This window comes from Neolamprologus multifasciatus, chromosome 17, assembly GCF_963576455.1.
Source record: "Neolamprologus multifasciatus chromosome 17, fNeoMul1.2, whole genome shotgun sequence".
Lineage (NCBI taxonomy): Eukaryota > Metazoa > Chordata > Actinopteri > Cichliformes > Cichlidae > Neolamprologus > Neolamprologus multifasciatus.
The window spans coordinates 2,539,320-2,563,062 of NC_140455.1; the positions used below are offsets into that span (position 1 = coordinate 2,539,320).

Genomic DNA, 23,743 nt, shown 5'->3' on the forward strand with positions numbered 1-23,743 from the left:
AAATAAACTGGGCCAATTTGGCATGTTTGTTAATACAGAGACACACATGTTAATGTGATCTCTGGTCTCCCAGAGACGCAGGTCTCAGAGTGTCCAGCATTCAGAGGCTACCTGAGGACACTCATGTGAGAGAAAATCTGCTCACACAGATATGTAGAGCCAAATACTGTCAATAAGGCCTCTGCAATGTTCTGAAGACAGTTAAACTTGTCAGGTAGTGATGTCCAGCAGGTGAAAAGGCAGCTCCATGAACACGCACAGCTGTGGATTCCAGCTGCTTCGATGTTACATTAACTCAGCCAGTTAATGCCAGTTAATGCCAGTTAATGCGAGACAAATCCAGCTGCTCATTAAAGATTTCTGGTTTGATCAGAAAATAAAACATTGGTCCAAACACCTCAAAGTCCCAAAAATGCATTGTGTCTCGAGTCTATGGATGTATCCGTGTATCTCCGTGGTGCTGATGCTGCGCTGAGCGGACAGCTGCTGAAGCTTTTGAAGTGTCAGAATGTAGAAAGCTAACAACGTCCCTCTCACCAGTAGGCTAAGTTATTTTAACCCAATTACAAGTTGAATCTGATTGTTAGGTTTGTTAGTTAAGATCCCGTCATTAAGAAGCGGCACAACTAATGTGTGTATGCGAGCTGATTTGCGTTGTGCACCGCTGGTGCGGCCATTTATTTTTTAATGCACCTTCTCAGATGAATTCACTGCGTGTCGTGCCCAGGGCTGGACTGGGACAAAAATGGTAAATGGTAAATGGCCTGCATTTATATAGCGCTTTACTAGTCCCTAAGGACCCCAAAGCGCTTTACACGTCCAGTCATCTACCCATTCATACACACATTCACACACTGGTGATGGCAGCTACATTGTAGCCACAGCCACCCTGGGGCGCACTGACAGAGGCGACGCTGCCGGACACTGGCGCCACCGGGCCCTCTGACCACCACCAGTAGGCAACGGGTGAAGTGTCTTGCCCAAGGACACAACGACCGAGAGTGTCGGAGCCGGGTCTCGAACCGGCAACCTTCCGATTACAAGGCAAACTCCCAACTCTTGAGCCACGAAAAAGACAGCCCGGGCTTGACTAGAGACCGGCCCACCAGGTATTAAAACCATAAAGCCTTTGAATGAAAACAAATGCTGTTGTGACAGTGATGTACAGTCTTGTTGGTATATGTATGATTTCTATACATTTTACATCAGATAAAAACTTTGGTTGTAAACTTCAGATAATTATTTAATAACAGCCAGACATTTTAAATGAGAATAAGAAAGTATTTCTTTGTGCCCCCCTCTACCTGTTAATGCCCTACCTGGCCCCCCTGGCAAAACTTTGCTAGATCCGCCCCTGCACAGTTACCAGCTGTCAGCTACTTAGAAAAGGATCCTGGTGTTATTTGTCTCTCAGAAACAGTTCATAACTTCAACTCATTCATGTCACCTAAAAGGTAAACCTGTTTCTTCATCACCTGTTCAGCTCTGATGATTCAGTAAGGACATCTCCTGGTTTCATCTTCATGTTTCCCTCTCACCACATATCCAAACCGACATCATGACCAGCAGCTTTACAGCTGTGGCTCCAGCAAACATCAGCTGATACTAGAAATTATATTAAATAAATTCTAACAACAGCTGATCAAGCTTAAACGTGCTGCTGTTGTTTAGCGCGACATCCGCTGTTTTCCTCTTTCTGGCGCAAAGTGGGCGATAAACAAACAAGAGAGAACAGCTGATCAGCTGATCATTGATCAGATTCATGATTAAAGTAGCAACAGAAGAGAGAGGGGAGAGAATGAGGGAAGAAGAGGCAGCTGTGCAGCAAAGACAAAGAATAAATCCACCTTTGTGTCTTTTTCCATCCTAGACAAACTGCGTCCCATCTCAGCTCAACACGAATAATTTCTCTGAATGCGGGAGGATTCCGTCTTTTTACGGGACAGTTGGCAACTCTACTAACTAAACTTATGAATAAAATAAAGTTCACTATCAGTAACATCATAGCACCCACCCAGCTGTATAGAAATGCTAGCTAGCACGCAGTACGAGTTATTGTAACTGACTGTAAAAAGTCAGCACAATGAAAATAAACTCCACCTAAACTTGGTTTATATCTGACCCAGATAGACTGCAGGTCATAACTTCTTACCTGAAGTTCAGTTCACCTCGGACCGGCGGCCGCCTCGGGTCTCTGCTCCTCCTGCCTCCCCTTACCCTCATCCACCTGCTGGCCTCCACCACTTGTTAATTTTACTGAATCTGTGGAAGCTACGCGATGCCACCACCAACAAACAACTGAGTTATTTTTACACACCGGCCAGCATCTGGCCAATCCACCACCTTTCATTGTTTATACCGTTTCAAAAAAAAATAAAAAATCATCGGGCCACCGAGCAAATGCCCGGTATGCCCGATGGCCAGTCCAGCTATGGCCGTGCCATCAGTTAACCCTTCGCGTGCCAACTGTGGCACGCGTGCCTAGGGTTGCCGACCCCTGATCTAGAAAATATTCCAGGAGATGAAAAACAATTTTCTCTAAGCCCTTTGGAAGTAAAGGGAGTTTGGAAATAGGCCTATAATTTACTAATACTGTGTGATCAAGGCCAGGTTTCTTAATCAGTGGCTGCACTACTGCATGTTTGAAATTTGCAGACAACACACCAGAGGACAGACTGCTGTTAATAATGTCAAGGACAGACTGCACTACGCTAGGAAAAATGTCTTTAAAAAAATCACGGAGGAAAACAATCCCAGGGGGAACCTGCAGGCATAATATGGCGAACCGCATCCTCTAAAGTGGAGAAGGTCACAAGATCAAACTGAGCAAAAACAGCAGTGCGAGGGACCGACCCAGAGGGGTCGGAGTCAGGAGCTGTGATAAGAGCCCTGGTGGTGACAACCTTTTCAATAAAAAAGCTCAGAAAATTAGCCTGGGAGCGCATGGACAGAGCATCATCGAAGCCGACCATGGGCACCGAGCAGGCATCAACAGGATCCAGGAAACGGCGAGACAAAAACGATGATGCTTTTGCTGGGAAGGTAGCGTGGGAACCCAGTATAGGTAAGCAAGGGGGTAAACTGGGGGCAAGGGTTGCTGCCCACCAGCTCCAAACGCGACAATATTTTCAACCAAAGGTTGGAGTTCCAGTAGTGTCTGGCGATCATACCTCAGGAGAGACTTTGTTTCATGAATGACGGAGGTCAGAAATAATACAAACAGAAACAACCTGGGAAGTGACAGACGAGTGGAAGTCTACCACCAGCCTCCACTGCAACCATTAAACATTCGAGGTATGGACATTGAGGCTGAGGACAGCTACAGGTACCTTGGTGTTTATCTGAACAATAAACTGGACTAGACTCATAATTCAGGCGCCCTCTACAGGAAAGGGCAGAGCAGGCTGTACCTGCTGCAGGGACTTAGGTCTTTTGGAGTGAAGGGCCCTGTTGAGTCTGTGTTTCCAAAGGATCCGCTAGTTTAGAGACTTATTCCTCATGAAGAGCGAAACCAAGACAGAACATCTTCAACCGGTCTTTAACTCGCTAACCAGGGAAGTTTTGGTCAGAACCAGGTGGTGGAGCATAATGCTCATCACCTGTCTCTAGCCCAAATCCTTCAAAGAGCAGCTCTCCTCACAGCTATTTATTCCAATGACAGTTACAGTTTACACAATACAACACAACACAAGCACCTCCCAACGTAAAACCCCCCTTGGTTACAAAGATAAGGCACTGTGTGTGTCTGTGTGTGTGTGCACGAACATGTGTGTGTGTGTGTGTGCGTGTGTGTGTGTCTGTGTCTGTGTGTGGAGGTGCATTTGTGTGACCTCCTGCTCACCAAAAGGATCATAAAAGCAGGAAGCTTACAACACAAGAAACAGATCTTTCAGATAGGATGTATCTACAATAAAACCCACGTCAGCCTCCCCCAGCACCAAATTGGCTGGAGAGGTGGTCAGAGACAAAGGAGGGTCTTTGATCCTATAGTTTGAACTAAGACTTTACAAATTTAAGAAACACAATGACAACATTTGACAATTTGACTTAACAGGCCCCCTCCTGAAGACCTTCTATGGACTGGTGCCAGCAGAACTACCTCCAGATCAACACTAGTAAAACCAAGGAGCTGGTGGTAGACTTCTGCAGGCACAAACACCCTCCACTGCAACCACTGAACATCCAAGGTATGGACATCGAGGCTGTAGACAGCTACAGGTAACTTTGTGTTCATCTGAACAACAAACACCCTCTACAGGAAAGGGCAGAGCAGGCTGTACCTGCCGTGGAGACTCAGGTCGTTTGGAGTGGAGGGCCCACTCCTGAAGACCTTCTATGACTCTGTGGTGGCCTCTGCCATATTTTACGGTGTGGTCTGCTGGGGCAGCAGCATCTCTGCTGGGGACAGGAAGAGACTGAACAGGCTGATCAGAGGTCCAGCTCTGCTCTAGGATGCCCTCTGGACTCAGTGGAGGTGGTGAGTGACAGGAGAATGGTGGCTAAGCTGTCATCCCTTTTGGACAACATCTCCCACCCCATGCAGGAGACTCTGACAGCACTGAGCAGCTCCTTCAGTGGCTGTGGCACCCACGGTGTGGGACGGAGAGACTCCGCAGGTCTTTCCTCCCCACTGCTGTCAGACTCCACAACAAAGACCTCAACAATAACAATAACACTAAGGGCAATGCTCTTTTTTTGACAATGTTGTATCTTATTCAGTTGTATATAGTATTTGTATTCTATTTTATTCTATTGTGTACAGTTGTGTACAGTATGTTATTCTTCTCCTATTCCAGTGTTTTTCTCATTTTCGCTATGTAATTTTGCACTGTCCACTTTCTGAAGTGAAAATAAATTTCCCATGTGTGGGACTAATAAAGGTTATCTTATCTTATCTTAAATTAAAACTAACCAACCTTGGAACTCACTAACTGTGACTTTGGCGACAAGGTCGACAGTCACATTTCCTCCAGCCTTCCCCTCCAGCTTCAGTTCCACTTAAGCTCCTGTCTGACAGAAAACACCACGACATGGATCAGCTGACACGGAGCAAACCTCTGCAGCCACAGCTGCATGAAGAGCTGAATGTTTTCTGTCAGGACATTTCATGATCATATTGGATAATCAGATGGAAACGATCTCATCATGAGAAATTCAGAATCCTCTTCTGAAGCTCAAAAGGAGTCTAATGGCACAACGTACCCATGATGAACTGCTTGCTGCTGTGGAACAGCTGGACGTTTTCTTGGGTCCATAGCAGTACCAGCTTCATCCTCCATAAGTCTATCACAGACCATGTGTACACAGACCTTGTACATAGACAGTGGCGCTGTCAGGAGGACAAACCCTGCAGCAAGTTCGACCTTGATTGAACTTATAGATTCACTTTCTTCTCAATGTTAAACTTTATTGTAGCTTGAGAACTTTCTCCTGCCAGTCTTTCACTCTTCAGCTTCATCCCCTGAGGTCTGAAACTGTCTGATTTGGCTGCTTTTCTCCAGTTTTCTGTTTATTTGCTTTGATTGGTTCTCCACACTCTGGGCTCTCTGCTCAGTTCAGCTAAGGTTTCTCCGCTGCTTTGCAGAGCAACAATCCACTCTGTTCTCCTTGAGTGTTGTGCCAAAAAGTGATTTTTTTTATGTTTCTGTGTTTTTAAAGTCTAATAGGCTGCAGTCAACAACAGCTACAACATACTGTATGAGGTTCACCAGTGGAAATTTACTATTTGTAAATAGGCTGCACTCATTTTAGAAGGTCCTACAGGACCATCTTTGGCACAAAATATCATCGAGTCACTTTGTGACACGGTGCTGACCACCTCTGTCTTTCATGTTAGCGTAACATTGTTTTTATTGCAGCCCTCACTCGGTTTTGTGGAAGTGGCTCAGACAGCTTTCTGATTTCACAAAGCTACTGTATATGATTACTTGAGGCACAGCACTCTGTGGTATGTGCAGAACAGTTTGCATCTTTAACAGCAGAGATATTAAATTGTGCTATAGCTGTTTTCTAAATCACAAAGATGACTTTCACTGGTTTCTTCACTTACATCTCCTAACTCTTTCGGCATGCAACATTTGCTTTTTGCATCACTGTCACAGAATTACAACCATTTCTAACTTGAATCTCTTCCAGTTGTTTTTTAGTCCAATGTGTGTTGAAAGCGAAGTGACACCTCTTTCAAAGTTAGTCTTTCTGCGGCCACGTGACTTTATGATTTACTTTGATGTGCAGGTGGGTAAAATAGTCAAGAAACCCAAACGACAGACGGTCTCCTTTTTTTCCACACTATTTAACTTCACTATCGCTTCCAGACATGGAAGCGATAGTGAACCCACAAAGAGAGATGCTGTAACCCCCAATCGCCAGTATGTTCCCTCTAGTGTCCCTTCACAAGGTATACTGTGCACACACCAGCCATCCAGGTAACAATCACACCATACCCTCCCCTTCAGTTTGTTTTGGTGGTTAATTTTAGTTCAGGATGCTAAGGATTATGTGTATGTCTGTACCACATGTGCTCAAAACAAGTTTTCCAGCTCTCCCTTTGCTGACCTACTCTCCACATCGACGCTCCACTTCAGCTCCTGTCTGACTCGCTACTGGTAGAAGCCCTCCGCCCCTGTTCACACAGAAACCACCACAACACAGGTCAGCTGACACAGAGCAAACATCTGCAGCCACAGCTGCTCGAAAAGCTGAATGTTTTCTTTCAGGATGCTTCATGATCATATTGGATAATCAGACCTTCACCTTCTCACCATGAGAAAAACAAAGACCTCCTCAGAGGTTCAAAGCAGTCCGGCAGCACCGATGACGACATACCTATACTGAACTCGGGTCCACAGCAGAACCCAGTCCAGCCTCCATCACGCTGTCTCTGCGTCCTCCTGGACAGCGTTCTGTCAGGCTGTGTGCTACAGCCCCTCCCAAACCACCACCTTCGTGTAGTGTTGGCAGTCTTACTGTTGGCAGTCAAAGAAATCTAAATTTGGAAAAAATGATCAGGTAAAGCCAGAGCTGCAGGTTTAAAAGCCGGCTGAGCGTTTCACCTGAATCTAGTCCCTCCACCGAAGCACCTGCTGTGCATGCTTAGTGGTGAGTGTCTTGGTGTCGAGACAGTTTTACACGGTGACAGTTTGAGGTTCCTCATGATGTTGAAGACTTTGACCGGGCAGCAGTTTTGGTGCATCTTCACACAAAGGGAGGTTGTGCCAGGAGCGCTCCCTCACCGAGCACCTGTCCTGCACCACGTCAAGCAGGAAGCCTTCTGCTCAAAAAAATGAATAATTAAAATTGAAAAGAGTTGAAAAAAACATCACAGAGTAACTTTATTCTAAGCAAAATTTTCAAAGAGAATATGAAGAGCACTGCGGACACGGACTCGTCACACAGATTTGAAGTGTATTACAAGCAAGTGGACTGTCCTGAGTAGAAGAGACCAGGAATTGTTATTGGTCAAAATGGACCAGTAATAACACGGCCTGCACCTGAAAGAACACCTTTGAAATTGATTAGAGCAGAGACTACAAATGGCCTGTATTTATATAGCACTTTTACTAGTCCCTAAGGACCCCAAAGCGCTTTACATATCCAGTCATTCACCCATTCACACACTGGTGATGGCAGCTACATTGTAACCACAGCCGCCCTGGGGCGCACTGACAGAGGCGAGGCTGCCGGACACTGGCGCCACCGGGCCCTCTGACCATCACCAGTAGGCAACGGGTGAAGTGTCTTGCCCAAGGACACAACGACCGAGACTGTCCAAGCCGGGGCTCGAACCGGCAACCTTCCTATTACAAGGCGAACTCCCAACTCTTGAGCCACAACCGCCCCGCCAAGCCAGGGCTTCTCCTCCAACATTGGTGTCTGACCTTACCCGCTCACTTCTGAAAGAAAATTCCCACAAACACTCAAACCTGTAGCTGCACAGGGTAGGTATGTATGTACTTGCGTTACATTGTAAAATAATTAAACTTGCTGAAAATCATTATTTAATTTCAATAATTTATCTTCTAAAGGTAAAAGTAAACTCTGCCGCTTTAACATCGCTGTAGTGCAGCTGCGTGTCATTTCGCGCCAGTTTGCTGCATAGTCGTATTCTAAAGTGTAAGATGTCGGACTCGGCTGAAGCGAGTGGCTGTTTTATGAAATGGACATATTCCCGTCTCTTCACAGGAAACAAGCAGACAAGAGTATTACAGTAATATGTAAGCTATGTCCTGGGGAGAAAAAAACATCGTCTGCTGTTAATAGCACGAGTAATCTACTGAAGCGCCCGACATGAGAGCATAGACGAACACTTCTGAGTGATCCTTGTTCATCATCCATGGATATCACCGCGGCAACTCCTGCTAAGCAGCAAAACCTGATTTTACTTCAGCGGCACAGAAAGCGTCTGAAGGTGAGCTAAAAAAATGATTGCAGGCTACGTTGTGGAAGAGATGCTACCGCTGCGTACTGTAGAGTCTCCGTCTTTAAAAAAAATAAAATAAAATATTTAAAGAGTTTAATTTCTATTGTTTGTCCACTCAAGATTTAAAGGGATTTTAAGAAGTATTTAGTTAAATTTTTAGAAGTATTTAATTAAGTTATCTAATTACTGTGTCAGAAAAGTAAGTATTTTAAATACAATATTGACTAAGTAATTAGCAATTAATTACTTTTTTTAAAGTAACTTACCCAACACTGTTCACAATGACAGCACCACAACACATGTTAGGTGACATGGAGCAAAGATCTGCAGCCACAGAGGCACAAGAGCTGAGTGTTTTCTGTCCGGACTCTTTATGATCATAATGGAGAATCAGATCCTCACAATCTCATCATGAGAAAACCAAGACCTCCTCAGAGGCTCAAACAGAGCCTAACAGTAATGACAACTTACCTGTGATTAACAACTGGCTGATGTTGAACAGCTGCAGGTTTTCTTTGGTTCCACAGCAGCACCAGCTCCAGCCTCCAAAAGTCTTTCACACCGACTCGTGCCTCATTAACAGACTAACACTGACCCTTCCAAAGCATCTCTACCACAGACTTGTAACACAATAAAAAACAAAGAAAACAAGAAATAAGGACTTTAGGTGGACTTCAGGAGCACCTCCAGCAGGCTTAAAAAGGGAGCTGCCCAACCTTGGATATTCTAAGCCCGAATATCCTAGCAAACCAATATAAAGCCTAGTAAAATAATATACAAAAAGGGCACTGATTCTGACAAAAGGAAAATATGGCAGGAAGTCTCAGAAACCTGAGTTGGATGCCACAACGAAAGCGAAGCGTTACACATTATGAAATTCCATTCTTTTGAATTCTTTTGGCGACAGAGAAAGACTGAACTCAGAGTGGTCAAGCTCAAAAAATAATCTTTATTTTTACATTTCTGGAAATGGAGAACTGCAGAGACGAAGACGTACCCCAGTTCTGACAGCCTTGCCAGGCAAAATACATATCTATAGTTCTGCTATACGTCACACACAGTTTACTTAGTTCCACTTTTTCTGTCTGGTTTCCTGTGTTTTATTAATGTACCAAACTTCCCCTTTCTTTACTTCCCCTTACTGAAGCCTCTGTTGCTAGGCGACCTGTCACCCTCTGACCTAGTTTTTTCTTATGCCTTTATTACAAAGTACAAAAGACGATATAATCAAAAAATAAGCACTAAAAATATATATTGATCTTGTAACAACATATTTTTGAAAACAGATATTTTCAGTTTTTGTTGAAAAAAAAAAATCAGGTCCACACGTGCAGTTTTGGAAAATATCTCCGTCCACATGTAAATGCAAAACACAAAGTCAAATGCCGTCAAGAACATGCAAATCCTAACCATATAGAAATGTTGGCCAATCAGAAGTCTAGAAGCCTGGGAGGGAAAGGGCAAACAGGGTGAGGCAACAAAACCTGAAGTACTTTTGTGTTTTTTGCAAAGGCAACTAATTTTATGTTACATTTCAAGTGCCTTCATCATTATTTTGGATTTTGTCTCACTGGCTTCTTGGCCAGAGTTTATTCAATAAAGAAAGAACCTCACAACATAAATGGTAAATGGACTGGTTCTTATATAGCGCTTTATACAACTTGTGCATTCACCCATTCACACAAGCACATTTTTCCTAGGTGCTTTCTAACTGACATTCACACACATTCATACTCCGATGGATGCATCGGAGAGCACTTTCATATCTTGCCCAAGAATATTTGGCATGCAGACTAGGGAGTCGAACCACCAACCTTCCAATCATGATCTGCTCTACCACCTGAGCTACAGCCACCCCTAAAAAAACAAAACAGAAACTGGTAATTTTCTACAAAAAAACAAGTTTTTTTGTGTACAGTATGAAATGGCCTGTATTTATATAGCGCTTTACTAGTCCCTAAGGACCCCAAAGCGCTTTACACATCCAGTCATCCACCCATTCACACACACACACACATTCACACACTGGTGATGGCAAGCTACATTGTAGCCACAGCCACCCTGGGGTGCACTGACAGAGGCGAAATCAGCCTAAAATTGCAAGTATCAGTTATACTTCCCACTTGGACATATATACGTTGTACAGTATATACACGCAAATGAAACACTGCAAGTGCAGTCTGCAAGCTGTTTATTTAAGCACTGGAATGTGACTTTGGTGTCGTCCAAGGCAGGACAAGAAAAATCTTCCAAATCCAACACGCACCATTAAAAAAACCCAGCAATAATAATGGTGGTGATCTCGTAGGTACGGCCAAAATTTTTGTGCTGTACGAGAGGAGTATTCTTCACAGTTGGGGCAGTTTATCAACAGGTGTATCAAATGTTAAATCTGGGGGGAAAAGCTCTGCAGCCCGTGGGTAGATGAGTCGATACGACTGTCTAATCGCCACATGTGAAACACCGGCGATGTCTCCAATTTCTTTCTGGGTCTTCTTCTCTGCAGAAGCTTTGGAAGCCATGTAGATGGCAGCTGCAGCTACAGAGATGGGGCTCCTGCCAGGCACCAAGTCAAGCTCCACAGCCTTCCTGGCGATGAAGGTGGCTGCCATTTGCACCTGTTTGGGTAAGCCGAGGTTGGAGCAGAAGCGGGGCATGAAGTCCCCGGGGGTGATGGGGTCTACGCTGGTCTCCAGTGCCTTCAGAATCAGCCTCAAGCACCTCCTGATCTCTTTCTTTGAGATCCGGGACAGCGCAGATCTCTTTAAAGGTTTGCGGCACACCCTCTTGTCTGCAGGCGATGTAGAGACAGGCTGACGCAATGGCATCATTGGCTCGGCCCTTCACGATCTTCTGTTCATAAACATGCTTAAATAAGTTGTTTATTCTCTCTACGATGTTCCTCGGCAGGTTGATGCGATCCGCCATGGTGCTGATCTCTTTGAAGGCGTTGAGCATGGCCCGGTCAGAGCTGCTCATGGTTCTCCTAGGAATGGGAAAAAATGCATACAGCATACATAAATTTAATTTAAAAAAATGTATTCAACCCCAACGACAACATTGAAAAGATGAATAAAAATACTTAACAAAAAAATCCTGATTGAGGTTGTCATAATTCATGCATGAAAGGGTTAAATCAGCGGCCCCCAACCTTTTTGCGCCACGGGCCGGTTTGTGCCCGACAATATTTTCACGGACCAGCCTTTAAGGTGTCACGGATAAATACAACAAAATAAAACTAGTACCGGTACTGAAAAAAAAGAAGATTTATTCATAACACACCTGGACCCAGGAAAACCGAGTTAACGAAAAAAAAAAAAAAAAAAAAACGATAACAAAGTAACGCTAAAAACCGATAAAAACCCTGAAAACCATACATTTCACACCCAAGTCTCACTCTCGCGGCCCGGTACCAAATGACTCACGGACCGGTACCGGTCCGTGGCCCGGGGATTGGGGACCGCTGGGTTAAATAACAATGAAACACGTCATACATCTATAGTAACATTAAACGACCAGGATAAACCATCCTACCCGTTGTTTCTGCACATGCGCACAACATGAAATTAAGTGGCAAACCGTACTACCTTTGTAAATATTAGCTAGAAAAATACTCTGTTGGGTAAAATTAAGTGGCAAACCATCCTACCTTTGTGAATGTGACCTACAAGCTAAAATTAAGTGGCAAATTGTCCTACCTTGGTTAATCTGAGCTAGAAGCATACTTTAACAGCTAAAATTCAGTTGCAAACCATCCTACCTTTGTGAATATGAACTAGAAGCATACTTTATCAGCTAAAATTAAGTGCCAAACCATGCTACCTTTGTGAATGTTACCTACAAGCATACTTTAACGGGTAAAATGAAGTGGCAAACGGTCTTGGCTTTATGAATATGAGCTACAAGCACACTCTGATGGGCAAAGTTAAGTGGCAAACCGTCATATCTACTTAAATTTGTGCTGGAATTATTCTGTGACAGTAGAAATGTGCATAAACTACTTAAGGTAGGACGTTTTCCCAAAGTAGGATGGTTTGTCAGATGGTTTGTGTGACGATAGAGCAGTATTGTCACATAAGTACAGAGTTCCCGCAAGCCAACCAGATAAACTCAGCTAAAACACGAATTAAAGCTTGAGACAAAACAACTTTGTAATATGAGGGGAGGGACAACAAAAGCAAAGAATAAAAAAATCCCCAGAAACCCAAGGTAAAGACAAAAAACACCTGAACAACAAGGACAAGCAAGCACCTGAAGCTAATATGGCTACCTTTCAAAACGGACTGGACTGTATTATTATAACAATGTATGAGGGGCGTACAGGGAGATGCATAACAACAAGTTGGATTTAAGGTTTGTCTGGTAGGATTATATGGAAACCAAGTTGGCTAGGGTTGGCTAATTTTTAAATAGATACCACTATGATCTGATACATCTGCCACTCCAATCCAACAATCTCTTATTATATCTGTATTAGGGGTGGGCGATATAAACGATATAAGATAGAAATTATATAAATTTGGCCAACGATAGAGATTTTGACTATACCGCTCTACCGTGATAGCGCATGTTGATGATGTCATTAAGCTGTGCCTGTTTTGGTCGAAAGCATCGCAGCGGCTACAACCATTATCATCTGCAAATTATGGCGGGCGACAGTCATAGCAAAGAGATGAAACACTTTTGAAATATGGGGAAAGCCAAAAACTGTGTTTCCTGCACTTCCGTAACATTGATTCATTAATGTTGAATTCTCTCACAGCTGCTCTATTCCCATGTTGTTGCAGTATATTAATAACTAACCTCGTATTGTGGATGAATAATCTCAGTTGTTCTCCTGACTGAAGTTTGCCCCGTGTATAGCATCCTGCTATGCGATTGCATTTGTCCCTGACCACCAGAATCCCTCACGTTAACTAAAAAAAGTTGCCGTTCATCCTCCAGCTTCACTGTGCTAATGTTATGCTAACATAGCTGTGTCGCTAGCAATCATGTAGCACAACATTATATACCAGGTAGTCCAACTTCAGTAACCCTGCAAATGCCACTGCTGTTTAGTTTTCTGTCTTCATTCATGTTGGAAGTAGTAGCAGAGCTGTACGTTTGAATTAGTTTCAGAAATCTCATGGTATGAAATGTTTAGGTGGAAACTAGCGAGCTAACTTCCTGTTAACTTGTAACTCCGTTAAATTTAATAAATTCTGTTTTCATGGATGCCTGGATGTTAAACTTAATTGTTACACCTGGTAAAGCAGCAACACTGATGATTTTATTAAAGGAGTTTTTTTGTTTCCTGTTCTCATGCTGCCCTACCATGGAAGCACAGCGGGAGTAGAGGTCTATTTTTTCCTCTTGTACTTTCCCATTGTAGTGTACATTTCAGTGTTTTTCTGTAACGCTACCGATCTCCGACTTGTATCCCCATGTAATGTCTGTGTTGTGTGTGTAAAGTCGGGGGGGTCCCATTTCACTGCAGGGCAACCTGCATGTGGCGAATAAAGCTTTGATTGATTGATTGATTGATTGATTGATTGATAAAGATGAAAGAATTTAGACTGTTTTTAACTCTCAGTGTTCATTTGACTTTGGGACCTGACGGTGCGGCTTACCAAAGTTGTACTAAAACATTTTTTAACAGATTTCTGCGTGCCCAAATCGGTTCGAGGTCAGTAAGCACAACCAGAATTCATACATAAAGGCACACTCTCGATTTTTGAGAGTGTGCCTTATAGTGGTGGAAAATACGTTATACAGAAGAAAAGAATATATCACGACATATATCGTTATCGCACGTGCTTCAAATTGTACCGCGATATGGATTTTAGGCCATATCGCCCAGCCCTAACTTAAATGATATTTAAACGTTTTTAGACTCCTTAGATGTACCCTCTATTGGAACAATACAAAATTATCACATGACAGCACAGATAACAGTAGAGGAAATTCAGAAAGCGATTGCAAAGTTAAGAACAAACAAGGTGCCATGCAGTGATAGGTTTCCTGCTGAATGGTATAAGAAATTTGAAAAAGAACTGATACCCTTACTCCACTTTTAATTGGATTCACACTAAACATGTGATTCCCCCCTCTTGGAGGGAGGCAGTTATCACAGTACTACCAAAACCACAAAAACATATAGAATACTGCCAAAATTACAGGCCTATATCAGTGTTAAATGTTATTATAAAATCTACGATACAATCTTATCAAATAGGCTCCAGTCGTTTATACCAGACCTGATAGATGAGGACCAAGCATGTTTTGTCAAAAATAGACAGGCACAAGATAATATTAGAAAGCCTTTGATCGAGTCAGCTGGGACTTCTTGTACCTAAGCATGGCAAAGTTTGGGTTCAATACAAAATCAATTCAATGTATCAAATCTCTCTATGACAAACTGACTGCAAGAATAAAAGTTAATGGCTCATTGACAAAGAGATTCCAACTATTTGCCTTGTAAATTGAGCCATTAGCGTAAATGATTAGACAAGACTCCCTGATAACAGGAATAGAAATTCCTGTTGTTTTATTTTGAATGTCTGTCTCATGTCAGTATTTCTACTTTTGCTTTCCTAGTCTCATTAGCCCTGATTTGTCCCAGCTGTGTTTCCTCCTGTCTCCTATTCCCTTATTATTCCTGTGTATTTAAACACTGTTTTCCTTGGTCTGTGTTGCCATCTCCATCTTACCATGCTGTGTGTTCTGCCTGTCAACCTGTTTGTGCTTAGTTTATATTTCCAGTTTAGTTAGTTCTCTTTTTTGCTTTCCAGCAATAAAAGTTGTTTTGAATGCACTTGTGCCTGCCTCCTGCACACTGTACATGACAAGGTTGCTCAGAGTTTAAAGGTGAAGGTGAAGGGCTTGAGTTTACAATACTGATGTTTATTTATTTATTCTGTTGCCCACTAAAACCCTTTAACATAAAAAAATAAAATAAAAAATTGCACTTTGCGGCAAATTTTCTTGTGTGATTAAATGCGATTAATTGAGATTAATTAGAAAGCATCATTTTTTTTTAATCAAGTCATACACTATATATGAGAGGTGTGTGTGTGTGTGTGTGTGTTTGTTTGTTTTTTCTCAATGGATCGCGTCAATCACATTGCTGCATTTGGTAAGAAGTGCGTTCATAATTCAACTTAGGCACTGGTACTGAATGTACGATGACATCGTGAAATTATTCTGCTTGACCTCAAACACAGCTAGATGCTGCTCCAGGTCAGTCGGCTTTCTGCCTACTAGGTTTGTAGCAGAGACACTTCAAATGAGTTTCAGTCAGGTTTCAGAGCCCATCACAGCAAAAAAACAGCTTTATTTAAAGTTACAAATGATCTTCTTATGGCCTCTGACAGTGGACTCGTTTCTGTGCCTGTTCTGCTAGACTTCAGCGCAACATGCATTACTGTCAACCATAATATCCTATTAGAGCACGGTGTAGGTGGTTTGTACTGCAGTGGTTTGTATCATATCTAATAAACTCCAATTTGTTCATGTAAATGGAGAGTCCTCTTCACACAGTAAGGTTAATTATGGAGTTCCACAGGGTTCAGTGCTAGAATCAGTTCTGTTTACATTATACATGCTTCTCTTAGGCAGTATCATCAGAAGGTATACATAGCAGACAAACTAGGCTTTAGGAGGGACCATCGCTGAGTAATATTTAATTTTCTCATAAAGATTAATCGTTTTGTCAGCTACATACACTGCAAGACACAAAAACCCAGAGTTAGAGATCGTAAATTGTAGATTTTCAGGCAGATACTCTTTTGCCTGTTAACAGAAAACACCTGATTCTGATTTAGCTTATATCCAGACTGAATCCATCTAGGACTGACAGGGCTGCAGGGATAGAGCACGACAGGTCGGACACAAAAGGACACCAGAATGTTAGAAAACCCTAAAATAAGGGGTATACAGTACACACAGAATACACAGAGTACTTCAGCTCCACACCATGTCTTGTTTTTACCCCAGTTTGGTCAACGGAAATACCAGAATCAGGATTACATTTCAGCAGGAATTCACAGCTGCTATGATTGGTCTGTTCAGCACTCTCGATTCCTCCTGTGCATTTCTAGTTACTTTTTAATTGCCTTTTCAAATTTATCAGCGAGAGAATAGTTATCATCAACTTAGTATAAGGAACAATAATCAAGGCATTACTTTAATGACTCACACGTCAGCAGATCTCTGGAGGGCCATTTCTAAAGCTAAGAGAATGGATGTGAACACAGAAAGAAGTGGAAAATCTCGAGGGACAAAAACAATGACAACTGAAAACAGAACAGCGGGAGTACCCAGTAGGGTAAGAGCTTCTAACTCACTGTTGCTGAAGCAGCACATACATTTTTTGTTCATAACACTAAAACTGACAGCGAAATGTCAGTTTAAAAACAGAAGGATAAAAATTAACAGCAACTCAGACTCTAATTTGAAGTCAACATTTAGCGAGCAAAAGACCTTTGGTCTTCATTAACAGCAGTGAGACACAGGCCTTCTCAGGTTTGGGGACTGTTCAGAGTATTAATGCGTAATAATCTTATTTAGCAGCAAAATGTGCGATCAAATTCAGCTAGAGGCCTCTGGGCTTTCACCGCTGCTTTACGTCACTGACAGCGAAGTACGGTAATATTTCAATGACATTACTTTGTTATATGCATAAACTTATCCATGTTACCAGTGGTTTAATTAGGAGAAAATCTAACTCGACAGCTCGCTGATTCTGATCTGTCGGCGGGTCCGCGCTTTGTGTTCACGCCCAAGCTGTTAGTTTTATCTCTCTCCAAACAATATTGACCGAACCAGCAGCAAAAGAAGATCCAAACTACGCTTCACATAAACATCGTCATGAATTCCCGCTGACTTTTGCTGTTTTGCTTCCACCACGATGCACAGCTCTCTCTCTCTCTCTCTCTCTCTCTCTCTCTGTCTGTCTGTCTGTTTTCTGCATTATTCGCTTGCTTGTTACGCACAAGTCTACCGTTGTTTACAGCGCTGTCGGCCGCTGGTTTTTTTTTCGTTTTACATAGGCTACTTCCGAAAAGAAAACCTAATTTCTGCCGTTCAATACTGAACAAATTTAAACTTTTTAAAATTATGCAAAATGCAAAACGCCATAATAATGGATTGGATTTATATAGCGCTTTACAATGCCACTATTCATTCACTCTCACATTCATACACTGGTGGAGGCAGCTACAGTTGTAGCCACAGCTGCCCTGGGGCAGACTGACAGAAGTGAGGCTGCCATATCGCGCCATCGGCCCCTCTGGCCAACACCAGTAGGCGGTAGGTGAAGTGTCTTGCCCAAGGATACAACGACCAGCACAGAGAGCCCAGGGATCAAACCGGCGACCTTCCGGTTACAGATGCAATTCCCAACCCCCTGAGCCACGGTCGCCATGTCTCTAATAAAACCGCTGTAACTTCAGAGGTAATGTTCATAAGTTGATTAATGGTTTTCTTTTGTTTTTGATGTACTGCAGAATATTTTTATAAAATCCAGGCCAGGAAAATCACCTTCATGTTTTTCTGTGTTTTATCTTCAGCTACTTTGACACAAAGGCATCTGCTGTGATGCTCACACCTTTGATAAAGTCTCGAAAGTGTCAGCTTCCTTTTTATAGATACAAAAATATGTAAATGTACTGATCTGAATTATAATATTTCTGACTGTCAAAATTTCCCAGATTCAAATCGAATTGAATTGAATCGAATTGTGGATCGAATCGATTCGGGACCTTGTGAATCGGAAACGAATCGATTCTAGAAATCAGTGACGATACCCAGCCCTAGTTGAATGTACTGTTACAGCAACCGTGTGATTATTGTAAGAATAAATGATGCTGCGAAGCATGAAAATGCCATCGGGTCTGCCGTGGTGGCGATCCTTTATTTTTTATTTTTTTCTTAATCTTAAGTGCACGCAAACCAGTAAACAAATTAAAACAAATACTGTTGATAAACTATAATACAAAAATTACAATTAAAATTCTCAACAACAAAAACAATTGTTAAAAATATAGTTAATATGTAAACAACTTAATAACCCCCAAAGTCAGCGCAACACCAAAACATAAGGGGGGGCAAAGTGTGCCTGCTCTCCGCTGACACGGGAGCGGCGAGTCCAGCGACCTGGCTGTTTTGTTTTTGCCGAAAGCACAGCATAGCAAACAAGCAGAACTCAAAGCAAAGAATCGATCTAACCAGGCTAGTATCGATCCGATACCGATCCCGACTTGGGATCGATACTATCGATATTTGGATCGATCCGCCCACCACTAGTAGGCATGGTAACTACTGGTAAACACATGGCTACCGGCGAAAATAACGGAGGAAATCGGGACAGTAAGCCAATTTCTGTCTTGTGTGTTTTTGTGGTCTTCTTTTGCGGCTCATTCAGTGAATTTGGGTCAGAGCGTGGTGAAACTTGGTGTTTGGAGTCAGTAATAGCCCTGGAACCAGCCTATCTTTAGCCGGTTACACAAAGTTTGGAGAATTTCTTGCTCGGTTTTGTTTGTTTAGCGGTCATCTGCGCATTTACGTAACTGCTCGTTTAATCATAGCTTGTTTTCGTTGAGTTTGGTGGTTGTAGAAATGGTTTATATGACATTTTAGCTGAGATTCTGAGGTTTCTGTGGATACCACACATATCTGGACTTATATTTCTCACCCTGTGTTATAACCAGTGTAATTTTCCAATAAACCAAGTTCAAAAAAGGGGAGTCTATGGCTGACGCGTGTTCCTGGTTTCCAAAAGAAATGCTTCCAGTTGCATTATGATTTGAAGACTGTTTATTTATTACAAACTGAAGATGTAACAATGAACTCCTTCCAAAATAAGCATGAAAATTCCAAAAAATAGCAGTTATCCAGAACTACCTGTGCACACGGTCAGAAAACTGTGAGACTCCTAACCTCTCTGTCCATGCTCCTCCCCTTCCCTCCTTTTAGGTTCCAATCCCAACAGTGACTTAAAATTACTTTATGTAAACACATATATTTTCACATTCATTAATCCTGAAAAGATGACTTGAATGAATGAATCTATGAATTATAAAACAAACATGAACTCAATCGTAAATAAAAATATAAAGCAGACGTCTGGCCAGTAGCGGTCCTAGCCTGTTTGGCGCCCTGGGCGAACACCCCCTCTGGCGCCCCCCCCCCCCCCACACACACACACACACACACGAAGAGAGAGACAGAGTATGCATTGTATGCAAACGGCTACTAAACAGACATCATAATTCGTCATACAATGAGAACAGGACAAATCAACAATTGACACTGACTAATTAATATTATATCATTGTATATATTGTTTGGAGTTTAGTCTGTTACTGTTACTATTTTTACCATTTCTTCTTGGAGGAACTGTGACCCAAATAATTTCCTTAGGGATTAAGAAAGTATCCTGATTCTTAATGTTTTAGGATACATGACCTGCCATTATCCAGTGACACATCTGCTTACCTGTGTCTTTTGCTCGTTTCTCCTTGTAGGAGTCATAATTAAATGTATTGAATTTTAATGATCACTCGGTTTTCATTTGTTTGGTTGCTATGGTGATGTGTAACGGGAGTCACGTGGGTGCTAGCGGCGACATTAAGAGGGCGTTGTCAGTCTGTCTTTCACTGGTTTGATTTTGACAGAGCAGGGCTGGGTAGCCGTAGTTTTTGTTGACCGCAGCACAACGAGTTTCCCCTTGTTGCATTAGAGCCTGTGATGTTTTAAGAGTTTGAATCGCGAGCCGATCACATTGCTCTGTAAACTTTTCAAGCACTTTAATAAACAAGCAAGCAATTCCACCTCTCGCATTATTGCATAAAGTTGAGAGGCAAATAGACAGGCTCAGTCCCCGGCCTCTAGCGACTGTGGAAGTTGCTACATTCCTCTTCTTTTCTCATTTAAAAAATGAGAAAAGAAGTTTAAAAACGGGTTGTGTGTGAGACTTTAGATCAACAAAATATAAAATATACATTTTAAATTGTTATTGATCCCTTTACCCCTGGTCCTAAAGTGTATATTTATTTTCTTACTCTTCTTATATATATTGTTTGTTTACTTGCACTGTTGTAACTGGAGCCTCGTCGTCTCGTCTCTATATACTGGACTGTATGTAGCGGAGATGACAATAAAGTTTACTTTGACTTCAGCAGCAAGCAGGCGCACCGAGGGCTCTCGCGCTCACTTTTCGCGTATAGAATTTTGAAAAAACATCGGTGCAAATGATAAGTCTGTATCATAATGTCTGGTGTTTTCGTGTTTGTTGGTTTGTTTGTAATTTGTTTTATTTTGCGAGTTGGTAATTTTTGCTGCTCCAGCCAGCCAGAGCATCCCCCGCCGGCCCGCCCTTTCCTCCCTGTGCCGCAAGCAGCAGGCGCACCTCGCAAACGGAGGGCGCCCTTACTCCCAGCAAATGGGCGATAGAAAACCAATGCCATTCCCAATATGCGCTGGCATGATGTCGGGGCAGCATGAGAACGAGCCGCGATGCCGCCCCCACCACGATGCCGCCCCGGGCAACCGCCCGTGTCACCCGTATCTAAAACCGCTACTGCGTCTGGCGCTTACAACCAGTGTTGGGAAGGTTACTTTAAAAATGTATTCCATTACAGAATACCGAATACATGCCCCAAAATGTATTCTGTAACGTATTCCGTTACGTTACTCAATGAGAGTAACGTATTCTGAATACTTTGGATTACTTAACATATTATCATGCTGTTTACAACTACATGAATGTACTATTGCTGTGATTTATTACTGTTACTGAAGGTCCGCGGCTCCAAACCGTAGTAAAGGGACCTCTGGCTAATACAGGTTCCGTGTCGGGCTCGTAGCCGAAAACTAGCTTTACTTTGTTGTCTGGGTCAACTTTGCTTGCGAGAGACAGAGAGAGGCGTTGAAAGGCTGCTCCAACGGAACTTATTGTTTCAGAGGAAAACATAAACAAAGCATACAGTCGAGTTTTAATAGCTTACTTACAACTGGACTCTCCTTTTTCTACCTCCTCGCGCTCACAGACACATAAGGAGTATGGCAGTCCATTCTCCCTGCAGCACGGACTACACTGCCCATGATGCTACATTCTGCATTCAACTATTAGCTTAGCACAACAACAACAACAACAAAAAGGCGCTCTCTCACCCAGGAAGCACGAGCGTCACCCTGTAACCATGGCAACCGCAATGCTGCCGCCTGGAACTACAGAACGTAGCTGTCAAACAAAACCCAAACAGTCCTGACCCGCCACAATATGAAACAGGAAAGTACTGCCACGTAATCGATTTATTTCAACAAAGTAACTGTATTCTGAATACCACCTTTTTAAACAGTACCTGTAACGGAATAGTTACTCATATTTTGTATACCGCCGTTATGTATGGTACATGTATTCCGTTACTCCCCAACACTGGTTATAACCGAAATTTGTGTCTTCAAACCGGATAATCTGGTTTTGGCTAACAGACTGATGGTAACGAAAAAAGTTAGCTTACCTAACAGGTGAAAAATATCCGCAATATTATTAAATATCAGGTTATGCTAACAGTGCCAGAACCCCCAAAGACAATAAAAACTTTATAAATAATAAGGTTCCTACTTTTTTCCGTTTCTTGTCGGGTTTAGTGGACCGCTGTACCGCATGCGTCTTTGGCGCCCTTCTCTCTCCGGCTTCTGCCGATCGGGAGCTTTGATGCACCCTGGAGGGTGGCATGGGGTGGCAAGTGCCACCCCAAGTGCCACCCCAAGTGCCACCCCAGTTTTGCATATGACAGTGTTGTTTACTAAAATAAGATAGCATTAACAGTTTGAGCGTAGTTACAGTCAACAGTGAATATAAATGCTAAAACTGAATATATTGCATAGTGCCCCCCCCCCCCCCACACACCATTAACAAATGGTTCTGCCCATAGCAGGACCGGCTTTTTTCTTGTTTTCAGTAGCAAGCGATGTTTATGATTATGCCAGAGCACAATTTGAACAACACCATGGGAATTTCGCTTTTTACACAGGTGGTTGGATGTTACACTCTGGAAATGTAAGGAAGGTGAGTGTTATTAACCCTCCGTGGTCCACGGACACGCTGCACCTCCAAATCACATGACTGATGTACAGTAGCGGTTTTAGATACGGGCGACACGGGCGGTTGCCCGGGGCGGCATTGTGGTGGGGGGCGGTGTAGGAGCCATATGAGTTGTTCCTTTTTGGACTAAGTGGGTTGGTTTAAATTGGCTCACTGTATTGGTGCACGGGTGTGGGGCGTGTCTCATGGGTGTGGTATATAATAAATGTGGTTGCACTCACTTGTACACAGCACCTGATGTTGATGAGCAGGAAGGTAGGGTGAGCATGAGGCAGAACTTTCTGTTGACCGCAACTTGATCGCAGCTTGAGCGCAGCTTGAATTATTATGATGTATTATATCTGTGCATTTGTTTAATAAGTTAATCCCAGGCACTGATTTGTATATGAGACAGTTGCATGTGGAATAAAAGGAGCAAAAGGTACAGAAGTGTATTTTATGTGTTCATTGTTGCGCGTCATCTGTGTCCTCATGTTTAGCCTGCCGCGGCCATAGGTTGAAGGAGCCGCAACAGGCGGCATAAAAAAATAAATAAATACAATGAAGTAGAAGAAATGCTCGTACTCATGCTGCGCAACGTCATGCCAGCGCATATTGGGAATGGCACAGGCACCGATCAGTTTTCTATCGCCCATTTGCTGGGAGTAAGGGCGCCCTCCGTTTGCGAGGTGCGCCTGCTGCTTGCGGCGCAGAGAGGAGAGGGCGGGGCGGCGGGGGATTCTCTGGCTGGCTGGAGCAGCATCTAATAACCAACCAACAAACACAAAAACACCAGACATTATGATACAGACTTATAATTTGCACCGATGTTTTTCCTCGGTGCGCCTGCTCGCTGCTGAATTCAAAGTAAACTTTATTGTCATCTCCGCTACATACAGTGCAGTATATAGAGAGACAAGACGACGAGGCTCCAGTTACAGCAGTGCAAGTAAACAAACAATAAATATAAGAAGAGTAAGAAAATAAATACACACTTTAGAACTCGAGGCAAAGGGATCACTAACAATTTAAAATTTATATTTTACAGTTTGATGATTTAAAGTCTCACACACAACCCGTCGAAAGGGGAGGGAGACCTGCTGCTTCCAAATAGAACACATTTCATTCATAATGTTGTAAATTCAAGCCCATCATGTATTCATGATTTGAATCCTGGGTTCAAAGCCATCAGGTCCTCAGTTTAGAAAAAAGAGAAAAGAAGAGGAGGAGAAATGAGCAAAAGATACAGGTAAGCA

General features: G+C 42.8%; 1 long non-coding RNA gene and 1 pseudogene across 2 annotated transcripts; both read right to left on the reverse strand.

Annotated features, from left to right (window-relative positions):
• Window positions 1–2,352: 2,352 nt before the first annotated feature.
• On the reverse strand, window positions 2,353–7,529 carry LOC146498699 (uncharacterized). The gene is made up of 4 exons (XR_014870312.1): window positions 7,053–7,529; window positions 6,826–6,985; window positions 5,203–6,622; window positions 2,353–5,010 (listed from the first exon to the last, which is right to left on the reverse strand). It is a non-coding gene; the product is annotated as an uncharacterized LOC146498699 (long non-coding RNA).
• Window positions 7,530–9,280: 1,751 nt separating this feature from the next.
• LOC146498700 (transcription initiation factor IIB-like) lies at window positions 9,281–22,116 on the reverse strand (annotated as a pseudogene). Its single transcript, XR_014870380.1, has 2 exons — window positions 22,026–22,116; window positions 9,281–11,405 (listed from the first exon to the last, which is right to left on the reverse strand). The product of XR_014870380.1 is annotated as a transcription initiation factor IIB-like (transcript).
• Window positions 22,117–23,743: the final 1,627 nt, after the last annotated feature.